We start from the raw sequence: 11,582 nt of genomic DNA, 5'->3' as shown, positions 1-11,582 counted from the left end.
TATAAATTATCCGCTCATCACAATACCAAACTTAAATTGTTGCTTGTCCCCAAGCAACTAAAAATCAAATAGGATAAAAAGAAGAGAATATACTATAAATTCCAAACTATCAATGAAATATAGCTTTAATCAGATGAGCGGGACTTGTAGCTTTTTGCCTCTTGAATAGTTTTGGCATCTCACTTTATCCATTGAGGTTCAGAATGATTGGCATCTATAGGAACTCAGAGTTCAGATAGTGTTATTGATTCTCCTAGTTCAGTATGATGATTCTTGAACACAGCTTCTTTATGAGTCTTGGCCGTGGCCCTAAGCACTTTGTTTTCCAGTATTACCACCGGATACATAAATGCCACAGACACATAATTGGGTGAACCTTTTCAGATTGTGACTCAGCTTTGCTAAAGTCCCCAATTAGAGTTGTCCAGGGTTCTTAAGCACACTCTTTTTTTTGCTTTGGACCTTGACTTTAACCGCTCAGTCTCAAGTTTTCACTTGACACCTTCACGCCACAAGCACATGGTTAGGGACAGCTTGGTTTAGCCGCTTAGGCCAGGATTTTATTCCTTTAGGCCCTCCTATCCACTGATACTCAAAGCCTTGGGATCCATTTTATTTACCCTTGCCTTTTGGTTTTAAGGGTTATTGGCTTTTTGCTCTTGCCTCTTGGTTTTAAGATCTTTTGGCTTTTTCTGCTTGCTTTTTCTTTTTCTTTCTAATTTTTTTTTCGCCTATTTTTTTTTCTGCAAGCTTTGTTCTTTGCTGCTTTTTCTTGATTCAAGAATCATTTTTATGATTTTTCAGATTATCAAATAACATGTCTCCTTGTCATCATTCTTTCAAGAGCCAACATATTTAACATTCTTAAACAACAACTTCAAAAGACATATGCACTGTACAAGCATTCATTCAGAAAACAAGAAGCATTGTCACCACATCAATATAATTAAACTAAGTTCATGGATAAATTCGAAACTCATGTACTTCTTGTTCTTTTGAATTAAAACATTTTTCATTTAAGAGAGGTGATGGATTCATAGGACATTCATAACTTTAAGACATAGTTACTAACTACTAATGATCATGTAATGAAGACACAAACATGGATAAGCACTTAACATAGAAAACGAAAAACAGAGAAAGTAAGAACAAGGAATGAGTCCACCTTAGTGATGGGTGCGTTTCTTTCTTGAGGAACCAATGATGTCCTTGAGCTCTTCTATGTCTCTTCCTTGTCTTTGTTGCTACTCCCTCATTGCTTTTTGATCTTCTCTAATTTCATGAAGGATGATGGAGTGTTCTTGATTTTCCACCCTTAATTGTCCCATGTTGGAACTTAATTCTCCTAGGGAGGTGTTGATTTGCTCCCAAAAATTCTGTGGAGGCAAGTGCATCCCTTGATGTATCTCAGGGATTTCTTGATGATGAGCTTCTTCATGTGCCTGTTGGGATTCATGAATGTGCTCTCTTGTTTGCTCCATCCTTTTCTTAGTGATGGGCTTGTAAGATGAATCTTTCCATCTCCCATGGCTCAGAGGTGGAAGCATTTGTCTTCCCTTTCCTCTTTCTTGAGGTTTCTCTGGCCTTAGGTGCCATTAATGGTAATGGAAAAACAAAAAGCTTATGCTTTTACCACACCAAACTTAGAATATTGCTCGCCCTCGAGCAAGAGAAGAAAGAATAGATGAAGAAGAAGAAGATATGGAGGAGATAGAGGGATGTGTATATGGATGTGAGTGGTGAATGGAAAATAGAAGGGATGACCATGAATGGAGAGAGACAGGGTGAGGTGGGTGGGGATCCTGTGAGATTCACAGATTCTGAGATGATCCTATGGGGTCTACAGATCCTGAGATGATCCTGTGGGGTCCACAGATCCTGAGGTGTTCAAGGAATTACAACCTTGCACTAAATTAGGCATGTAAAATGCCCTTGCACACAACTCTGGGCGTTCAGCGCCAGGTTGGTGCCCATTTTGGGCGTTCAACGCCCATTTGTTGCCCATTTCTGGCGTTGAACGGCAGAACCATGCTTGTTCTGGGCGTTCAGCGCCAGCTCTTCTCCAGGGTGCGATTCTGGCGTTTAGCGCCCAGATGCTGCCCATTTTGGGCGTTCAGCGCCCAGATGCTGCCCATTTTGGGCGTTCAGCGCCAGAACCATGCTCTGTTCTGGCGTTGAATGCCAGACAGGTGCTTCCTCCAGGGTATGATTTTTCTTCCGCTATTTTTGATTCTGTTTCTAAATTTTTCGTTTATTTTGTGACTCCACATGATCATGAACCTAAGAAAACATGAAAAACAAAAATAAAATTAGATAAATAAACATTGGGTTGCCTCCCAACAAGCACTTCTTTAATGTCAATAGCTTGACAGTGGGCTCTCATGGAGCCTCACAGATGTGCAGAGCTTTGTTGAGACCTCCCAACACCAAACTTAGAGTTTGGATATGGGGGTTTGGTTGACTCTGCTTTGAGAGAAGCTTTTTCTGCTTCCTCTCCATGGATGCAGAGAGAGATCTTTGAGTTGTAAACACAAGGTTGTCCTTATTTAATTGAAGGATCAATTCTTCTCTGTCCACATCAATCACAGCTCTTGCTGTGGCTAGGAAAGGTCTTCCTAGGATGATGGATTCATCCTCTTCCTTTCCAGTATCCAGGACTATAAAATCAGCAGGGATGTAAAGGCCTTCAACCTTACTAACACGTCCTCTACTTGTCCATAAGCCTGTTTTCTTGAATTGTCTGCCATCTCTAATGAGATTTTAGCAGCTTGCACCCCATAGATTCCCAGTTTCTCTATTACAGAGAGGGGCATGAGGTTTATTCCTGAACCAAGGTCACACAGAGCCTTAAAGATCATGGTGCCTATGGTACAAGGTATTATGAACTTTCCTGGATCCTGTCTCTTCTGAGGCAATGTCAGTTGATCCAGATCACTTAGTTCATTGGTGAACAAGGGAGGTTCATCTTTCCAAGTTTCAATACCAAATAATTTGGCATTTAGCTTCATGATTGCACCAAGGAACTTGGCAGCTTGCTCTTCAGTAACATCCTCATTCTCTTCAGAAGAGGAATACTCATCAGAGCTCATAAATGGCATAAGGAGGTTCAATGGAATCTCTATGGTCTCTAGATGAGTCTCAGATTCCTTAGGTTCCTCAGAGGGAAGCTCCTTATTGATCACTGGATGTCCCAGGAGGTCTTCCTCCTTGGGATTCATGTCCTTCTCCTCTCTTGTGGGTTTGGCCATGGTAATTAATTCAACGGCCTTGCACTCTCCTTTTGGATTCTCTTCTGTATTGCTTGGGAGAGTACTAGGAGGGATTTCAGTGATCCTTTTACTCAGCTGGCCCACTTGTGCTTCCAAATTTCTAATGGAAGACCTTGTTTCATTCATGAAACTCACAGTGGCCTTAGATAGATCAGAGACTAAATTTGCTAAGCTAGATGGATTCTGCTAAGAATTCTCTGTCTGTTGCTGAGTGGATGATGGAAAAGGCTTGCTATTGCTAAACCTGTTTCTTCCACCATTATTAAAGCTTTGTTGAGGCTTTTGATCCTTCCATGAGAGATTTGGGTGATTTCTCCATGATGCATTGTAGGTGTTTCCATATGGTTCACCTATGTATTTTAACTCTGCTATTGCAGGGTTCTCAGGATCATAAGCTTCTTCCTCAGAAGATGCCTCTTGAGTACTGTTGGATGCAGCTTACATTCCATTCAGACTCTGAGAAATCATATTGACTTGCTGAGTCAATATTTTATTCTAAGCCAATATGTCATTCAGAGTATCAATTTCAAGAACTCCCTTCTTCATAGGCGTCCCATTACTCACAGGATTCCTCTCCGAAGTGTACATAAACTGGTTATTAGCAACCATGTCAATGAGTTCTTGAGCTTCTGCGGGCGTTTCCTTTAGGTGAATGGATCCACATGCAGAAGTATCCAATGACATCTTTGATAGCTCAAATAAACCATCATAGAATATATCCAGGATGGTCCATTCTGAAAGCATGTCAGAAGGACACTTTTTGGTCAGCTGCTTGTATCTTTCCCAAGCTTCATAGAGGGATTCACCTTCTTTCTGTCTGAAGGTTTGAACATCAGCTCTAAGCTTGCTCAGCTTTTGAGGAGGAAAAAACTTGGCTAAGAAAGCCGTGACCAGCTTATCCCAAGAGTTCAGGCTGTCTTTGGGTTGAGAGTCCAACCATATTCTAGCTCTGTCTCTTACAGCAAAAGGGAAAAGCATGAGCCTGTAGACTTCAGGATCTACTCCATTAGCCTTAACAGTATCACAGATCTGCAAGAATTCAGTTAAGAACTGAAAAGGATCTTCAAATGGAAGTCCATGAAACTTGCAGTTCTGTTGCATCAGAGAAACTAGCTGAGGTTTCAGCTCAAAATTGTTTGCTCCAATGGTAGGAATGGAGATGCTTCTTCCATGTAAATTAGAATTAGGTGCAGTAAAGTCACCAAGCATTCTCCTTGCATTATTGTTGTTGGGTTCGGCTGCCATCTCCTTTACTTGTTCGAAATTTTCAATAAGGTTGTCTCTGGATTGTTGTAATTTAACTTATCTTAGTTTTCTCTTCAGAGTCCTTTCAGGTTCTGGATCAGCTTCAACAAGAATGCCTTTTTCTTTGTCCCTGCTCATAAGAAAGAGAAGAGAACAAGAAAAGAAGAGGAATCCTCTATGTCACAGTAAAGAGGTTCCTTATTGTTAGTAGAAGAAGAAAAGGAATAGGGGTGAAGAAGAATGAAGAATCCAAACACAAAGGTAAGGATAGGAGCAGTGATTTGAGATGAGGAGATGTTAGTAGATGAATAAATAAATAGAATAAGATGAGAGAGGGAGAATTTCGAAAATAATTTTTGAAAAAGTGTTAGTGATTTTCGAAAATGGTTTTTGAAAAAAATTAGAAATTTTCGAAGATTAAAATCAAAAATTAAAATAATTAGTTAATTAAAAAGAAATTTTGAAAAAGAGGGGAGATATTTTCGAAAATTAGAGAGAGAGAGTTAGTTAGGTAGTTTTGAAAAAGATGAGAAACAAACAAAGAGTTAGTTAGTTAGTTGAAACAAATTTTGAAAAGATAGGAAGTTAGGAGGTTAGAAAAGATATTTTGAAATCAAATTTTTGAAAGAGATAAGATAAGAAGATATTTTTGAAAAGATATGATTGAAATTATTTTTTGAAAAAGATTTGATTTAAAATCACAATTAATGACTTGATTCACAAGAAATCACAAGATATGATTCTAGAACTTGAAATTTTTGAATCAAAATATTAATTGGTGATGTTATTTTCGAAAATTATGTGATAAAGATAAGAAAAAGATTTTTGAAAAATATTTTTAAAATTTTCAAAAATAACTAAGAAAAATGAAAAAGATTTGATTTTTGAAAAAGATTTTGAAAAAGATAAGATTTTTAAATTGAAAATTTGATTTGACTCATAAGAAACAACTAGATTTTAAAATTTTTTGAAAAAGTCAACTCAAATTTTCGAATTTTATGAGAGGAAAAAGGAAAAGATATTTTTTTTTATTTTTGAATTTTTAATGATGAGAGAGAAAAACATGAAAATGATGCAATGCATGAAAATTTTTTTGATCAAAGTATGTGATGAATGCAAGAACACTATGAATGTCAAGATGAACACCAAGAACACTTTGAAGATCATGATGAACATCAAGAACATATTTTTGAAAATTTTTATATGCAAAGAAAACATGCAAGACACCAAACTTAGAAATTTTTCATGTATAGACACTATGAATGCAAAAATGCACATGAAAAACAAGAAAAGACACAAAACAAGAAAACATCAAGATCAAACAAGAAGACTTACCAAGAACAACTTGAAGATCATGAAGAACACTATGAATGCATGAATTTTTCGAAGAATGCAAGATGAATATGCAATTGACACCAAACTTTCAACTTGACTCAAGACTCAAACAAGAAACACAAAATATTTTTGATTTTTATGATTTTATAATTTTTTTTGTATTTTCTTTTAATTTTTTCGAAAATCATTTTGAAAAAAGAAAAATAAGGATTCCAAAATTTTTAATATGAATTCCAGGAATCTTATGCTCTTTAGTCTAAAGCTCCAATCAAAGGGTCAGGCATGGCTTAATAGCCAGCCAAGCTCTAGCATGTAAATTACATCCATTGAGGTGATTAGTTGAAGACCAGTCCCAAAGCAGTTTGGGTATGGCTTTACAGCCAGATAGGGTTCAACATGTTTCATGAAACACTAGAATTCATTCTTAAAAATTCTGAAGAAAAATATTTTTTTTGAAAACACATTTTTTCTTTTTTTTTTTTTTCGAAAACAAAGGAGAAATTTTTGAAAGATTTTTGAAAAACTTTTGAAAAGAAAACAAAAAGAAAGTCAGCTAATCTGAGCAACAAGATGAACCGTCAGTTGTCCAAACTCAAACAATCCCCGGCAACGGCGCCAAAAACTTGGTATGCGAAATTGTTACTTAGGTTGTGAATTATTGTTCGAAATTGATTCCCTGGCGATGGCACCAAAAACTTGGTGCACGAAATTGTGATCTCTGGTAATGGCTCCAAAGGCTTGGTGCTCTAATCTCAATTCATAATTTGTCACAACTTCGATACAACTAACCAGCAAGTGCACTGGGTCGTCCAAGTAATAAACCTTACGTGAGTAAGGGTCGATCCCACAGAGATTGTTAGTATGAAGCAAGCTATGGTCACCTTGTAAATCTCAGTCAGGCGGATATAAAATAGTTATGGAGTTTTCGAATTTAATATAATAAAATAAGGATAGAAATACTTATGTAAATCATTAGTGAGAATTTCAGATAAGCGTATGGAGATGCATTCATTCCTCTGAACCTCTGCTTTCCTGCTGTCTTCATCCAATCCGTCTTACTCCTTTCTATGGCTGGCTTTATGTAAGGATGTCACCGGTGCCAATGGCTACTTTCAATCCTCTCGGGAAAATGGTCCAAATGCTCTGTCACAGCACGGCTAATCGTCTGGAGGCATCACCCTTGTCGTTGGTTGCATCCTATTCCTCTCTGTGAAAATGGACTGATGCGCTGTCACTGCATGGCTAATCATCTTGGAGGTTCTCGATCATACTGGAATAGAATTTACTTTTTCGTCTGTCACTATGCCCAGCACTCGCGAGTTTGGAGTTCGTCACAGTCATTCAATCTCAGAGTCCTACTCGGAATACCACGGACAAGGTTTAGACTTTCCGGACTCTCATGAATGCCGCCATCAATCTAGCTTATACCACGAAGATTCTGATTAAGAGATCTAAGAGATACTCATTCAATCTAATGTAGAACGGAAGTGGTTGTCAGGCACGAGTTCATAGGGAATGATGATGATTGTCACGTTCATCACATTCAGGTTGAAGTGCGAATGAATATCTTAGAAGCGGAATAAGTTGAATTGAATAGAAAATAGTAGTACTTTGCATTAATCTTTGAGGAACAGCAGAGCTCCACACCTTAATCTATGGAGTGTAGAAACTCTACCATTGAAAATATATAAGTGATAATGGAGTTCATTGGTCTCGGCCCCAGAGGGGAACCGGAGTAACCAAGACTACGAATACAATGATAAAAAGTTCTATTTATAATAAACAAGTCACTAGGGTTTACAAAAGTAAGTAATTGATGCATAAATCCACTTCCGGAGCCCACTTGGTGTGTGCTTAGGCTGAGCTTAAAGTCTACACGTGGAGAGGTCATTCTTGGAGTTGAACGCCAGCTTTTGTGCCATTTTGGGCGTTGAACTCCACTTTGCAAATTGTTTCTGGCGCTGGACGCCAGAATTGGGCAGAGAGCTGGCGTTGAACGCCAGTTTGTGTCATCTAAACTCGGGCAAAGTATGGACTATTATATATTGCTGGAAAGCCCTGGATATCTAATTTTCAACGCAATTAGAAGCGTGCCATTTTGAGTTCAGTATCTCCAGAAAATCCATTTTGAGTGCAGGGAGGTCAGAATCCAACAGCATCAGCAGTCCTTCTTCAACCTCTGAATCTGATTTTTGCTCAAGTCCCTCAATTTCAGCCAGAAAATACCTGAAATCATAGAAAAACACACAAACTCATAGTAAAGTCCAGAAATGTGAATTTAACATAAAAACTAATGAAAACATCCCTAAAAGTAACTAGATCCTACTAAAAACATACTAAAAACAATGCCAAAAAGCGTATAAATTATCCGCTCATCACAACACCAAACTTAAATTGTTGCTTGTCCCCAAGCAAATGAAAATCAAATAGGATAAAAAGAAGAGAATATACTATAAATTCCAAACTATCAATGAAACATAGCTTCAATAAGATGAGCGGGACTTGTAGCTTTTTGCCTCTTGAATAGTTTTGGCATCTCATTTTATCCATTGAGGTTCATAATGATTGGCATCTATAGGAACTCAGAGTTCAGATAGTGTTATTGATTCTCCTAGTTCAGTATGATGATTCTTGAACACAGCTTCTTTATGAGTCTTGGCCGTGGCCCTAAGCACTTTGTTTTCTAGTATTACCACCGGATACATAAATGCCACAGACACATAACTGGGTGAACCTTTTCAGATTGTGACTCAGCTTTGCTAAAGTCCCCAATTAGAGGTGTCCAGGGTTCTTAAGCACACTCTTTTTTTGCTTTGGACCTTGACTTTAACCGCTCAGTCTCAAGTTTTCACTTGACACCTTCACGCCACAAGCACATGGTTAGGGACAACTTGGTTTAGCCGCTTAGGCCAGGATTTTATTCCTTTAGGCCCTCCTATCCACTGATGCTCAAAGCCTTGGGATCCTTTTTATTTACCCTTGCCTTTTGGTTTTAAGGGTTATTGGCTTTTTGCTCTTGCCTCTTGGTTTTAAGATCTTTTGGCTTTTTTTGCTTGCTTTTTTTTTTCTTTCTAATTTTTTTTCGCCTATTTTTTTTTCTACAAGCTTTGTTCTTTGCTGCTTTTTCTTGATTCAAGAATCATTTTTATATTTTTTCAGATTATCAAATAACATGTCTCCTTGTCATCATTCTTTCAAGAGCCAACATATTTAACATTCTTAAACAACAACTTCAAAAGACATATGCACTGTTCAAGCATTCATTCAGAAAACAAGAAGCATTGTCACCACATCAATATAATTAAACTAAGTTCAAGGATAAATTCGAAACTCATGTACTTCTTGTTCTTTTGAATTAAAACATTTTTCATTTAAGAGAGGTGATGGATTCATAGGACATTCATAACTTTAAGACATAGTTACTAACTACTAATGATCATGTAATGAAGACACAAACATGGATAAGCACTTAACATAGAAAACGAAAAACAGAGAAAGTAAGAACAAGGAATGAGTCAACCTTAGTGATGGGTGCGTTTCTTTCTTGAGGAACCAATGATGTCCTTGAGCTCTTCTATGTCTCTTCCTTGTCTTTGTTGCTCCTCCCTCATTGCTTTTTGATATTCTCTAATTTCATGAAGGATGATGGAGTATTCTTGATGTTCCACCCTTAATTGTCCTATGTTGGAACTTAATTCTCCTAGGGAGTTGTTGATTTGCTCCCAAAAATTCTGTGGAGGCAAGTGCATCCCTTGATGTATCTCAGGGATTTCTTGATGATGAGCTTCTTCATGTGCCTGTTGGGATTCATGAATGTGCTCTCTTGTTTGCTCCATCCTTTTCTTAGTGATGGGCTTGTGAGATGAATCTTTCCTTCTCCCATGGCTCAGAGGTGGAAGCATTTGTCTTCCCTTTCCTCTTTCTTGAGGTTTCTCTAGCCTTAGGTGCCATTAATGGTAATGGAAAAACAAAAATAAAGAGATGTGGAGGAGATAGAGGGATGTGTGTATGGATGTGAGTGGTGAATGGAAAACAGAAGGGATGACCATGAATGGAGAGAGAGAGGGTGAGGTGGGTGGGGATCCTGTGAGATTCACAGATCCTGAGATGATTCTGTGGGGTCCACAGATTCTGAGATGATCCTATGGGGTCCACAGATCCTGAGGTGTTCAAGGAATTACAACCTTGCACCAAATTAGGCATGTAAAATGCCCTTGCACACAACTCTGGGCGTTCAACGCCAGGTTGGTGCCCATTTTGGGCGTTCAACGCCCATTTGTTGCCTATTTCTGGCATTGAACGCCAGAACCATGTTTGTTCTGGGCGTTCAGTGCCAGCTCTTCTCCAGGGTGCAATTCTGGCGTTCAGCGCCCAGATGCTGCCCATTTTGGGCGTTCAGCGCCCAGATACTGCCCATTTTGGGCGTTCAGCACCAGAACCATGCTCTGTTCTGGCGTTGAACGCCAGACAGGTGCTTCCTCCAGGGTGTGATTTTTCTTCTGCTGTTTTTGATTCTGTTTCTAAATTTTTTGTTTATTTTGTGACTCCACATGATCATGAACCTAAGAAAACATGAAAAACAAAAATAAAATTAGATAAATAAACATTGGGTTGCTTCCCAACAAGCGCTTCTTTAATGTCAATAGCTTGACAGTGGGCTCTCATGGAGCCTCACAGATGTGCAGAGCTTTGTTGAGACCTCCCAACACCAAACTTAGAGTTTGAATATAGGGGTTTGGTTGACTCTGCTTTGAGAGAAGCTTTTTTTGCTTCCTCTCCATGGATGCAGAGAGAGATCCTTGAGTTGTAAACACAAGGTTGTCCTTATTTAATTGAAGGATCAATTCTCCTCTGTCCACATCAATCACAGCTCTTGCTGTGGCTAGGAAAGGTCTTCCTAGGATGATGGATTCATCCTCTTCCTTTCCAGTATCCAGGACTATAAAATCAGCAGGGATGTAAAGGCCTTCAACCTTTACTAACACGTCCTCTACTTGTCCATAAGCCTGTTTTCTTGAACTGTCTGCCATCTCTAATGAGATTTTAGCAGCTTGCACCCCATAGATTCCCAGTTTCTCTATTACAGAGAGGGGCATGAGGTTTATTCCTGAACCAAGGTCACACAGAGCCTTAAAGATCATGGTGCCTATGGTGCAGGGTATTATGAACTTTCCAGGATCCTGTCTCTTCTGAGGCAATGTCAGTTGATCCAGATCACTTAGTTCATTGGTGAACAAGGGAGGTTCATCTTCCCAAGTTTCAATACCAAATAATTTGGTATTTAGCTTCATGATTGCACCAAGGAACTTGACAGCTTGCTCTTCAGTAACATCCTCATTCTCTTCAGAAGAGGAATACTCATCAGAGCTCATGAATGGCATAAGGAGGTTCAATGGAATCTTTATGGTCTCTAGATGAGTCTCAGATTCCTTAGGTTCCTCAGAGGGAAGCTCCTTATTGATCACTGGACGTCCCAGGAGGTCTTCCTCCTTGGGATTCACGTCCTTCTCCTCTCTTGTGGGTTCGGCCATGGTAATTAATTCAACGGCCTTGCACTCTCCTTTTGGATTCTCTTCTGTATTGCTTGGGAGAGTACTAGGAGGGATTTCAGTGATCCTTTTACTCAGCTGGCCCACTTGTGCTTCCAAATATCTAATGGAAGACCCTGTTTCATTCATGAAACTCACAGTGGCCTTAGATAGATCAGAGACTAAATTTGCTAAGCTAGATGGA

At 38.8% G+C, this 11,582-nt stretch overlaps 1 non-coding gene across 1 annotated transcript; it reads left to right on the top strand.

Annotated features, from left to right (window-relative positions):
* Positions 1-4,007: 4,007 nt before the first annotated feature.
* On the top strand, positions 4,008-4,115 carry LOC112773924 (small nucleolar RNA R71). The gene has a single exon (XR_003188445.1). It is a non-coding gene; the product is annotated as a small nucleolar RNA R71 (small nucleolar RNA).
* Positions 4,116-11,582: the final 7,467 nt, after the last annotated feature.

Source organism: Arachis hypogaea, chromosome 18, assembly GCF_003086295.3.
Source record: "Arachis hypogaea cultivar Tifrunner chromosome 18, arahy.Tifrunner.gnm2.J5K5, whole genome shotgun sequence".
In the NCBI taxonomy this organism is placed as follows: domain Eukaryota; kingdom Viridiplantae; phylum Streptophyta; class Magnoliopsida; order Fabales; family Fabaceae; genus Arachis; species Arachis hypogaea.
This window is presented reverse-complemented; position numbering and strand designations above follow the sequence as displayed.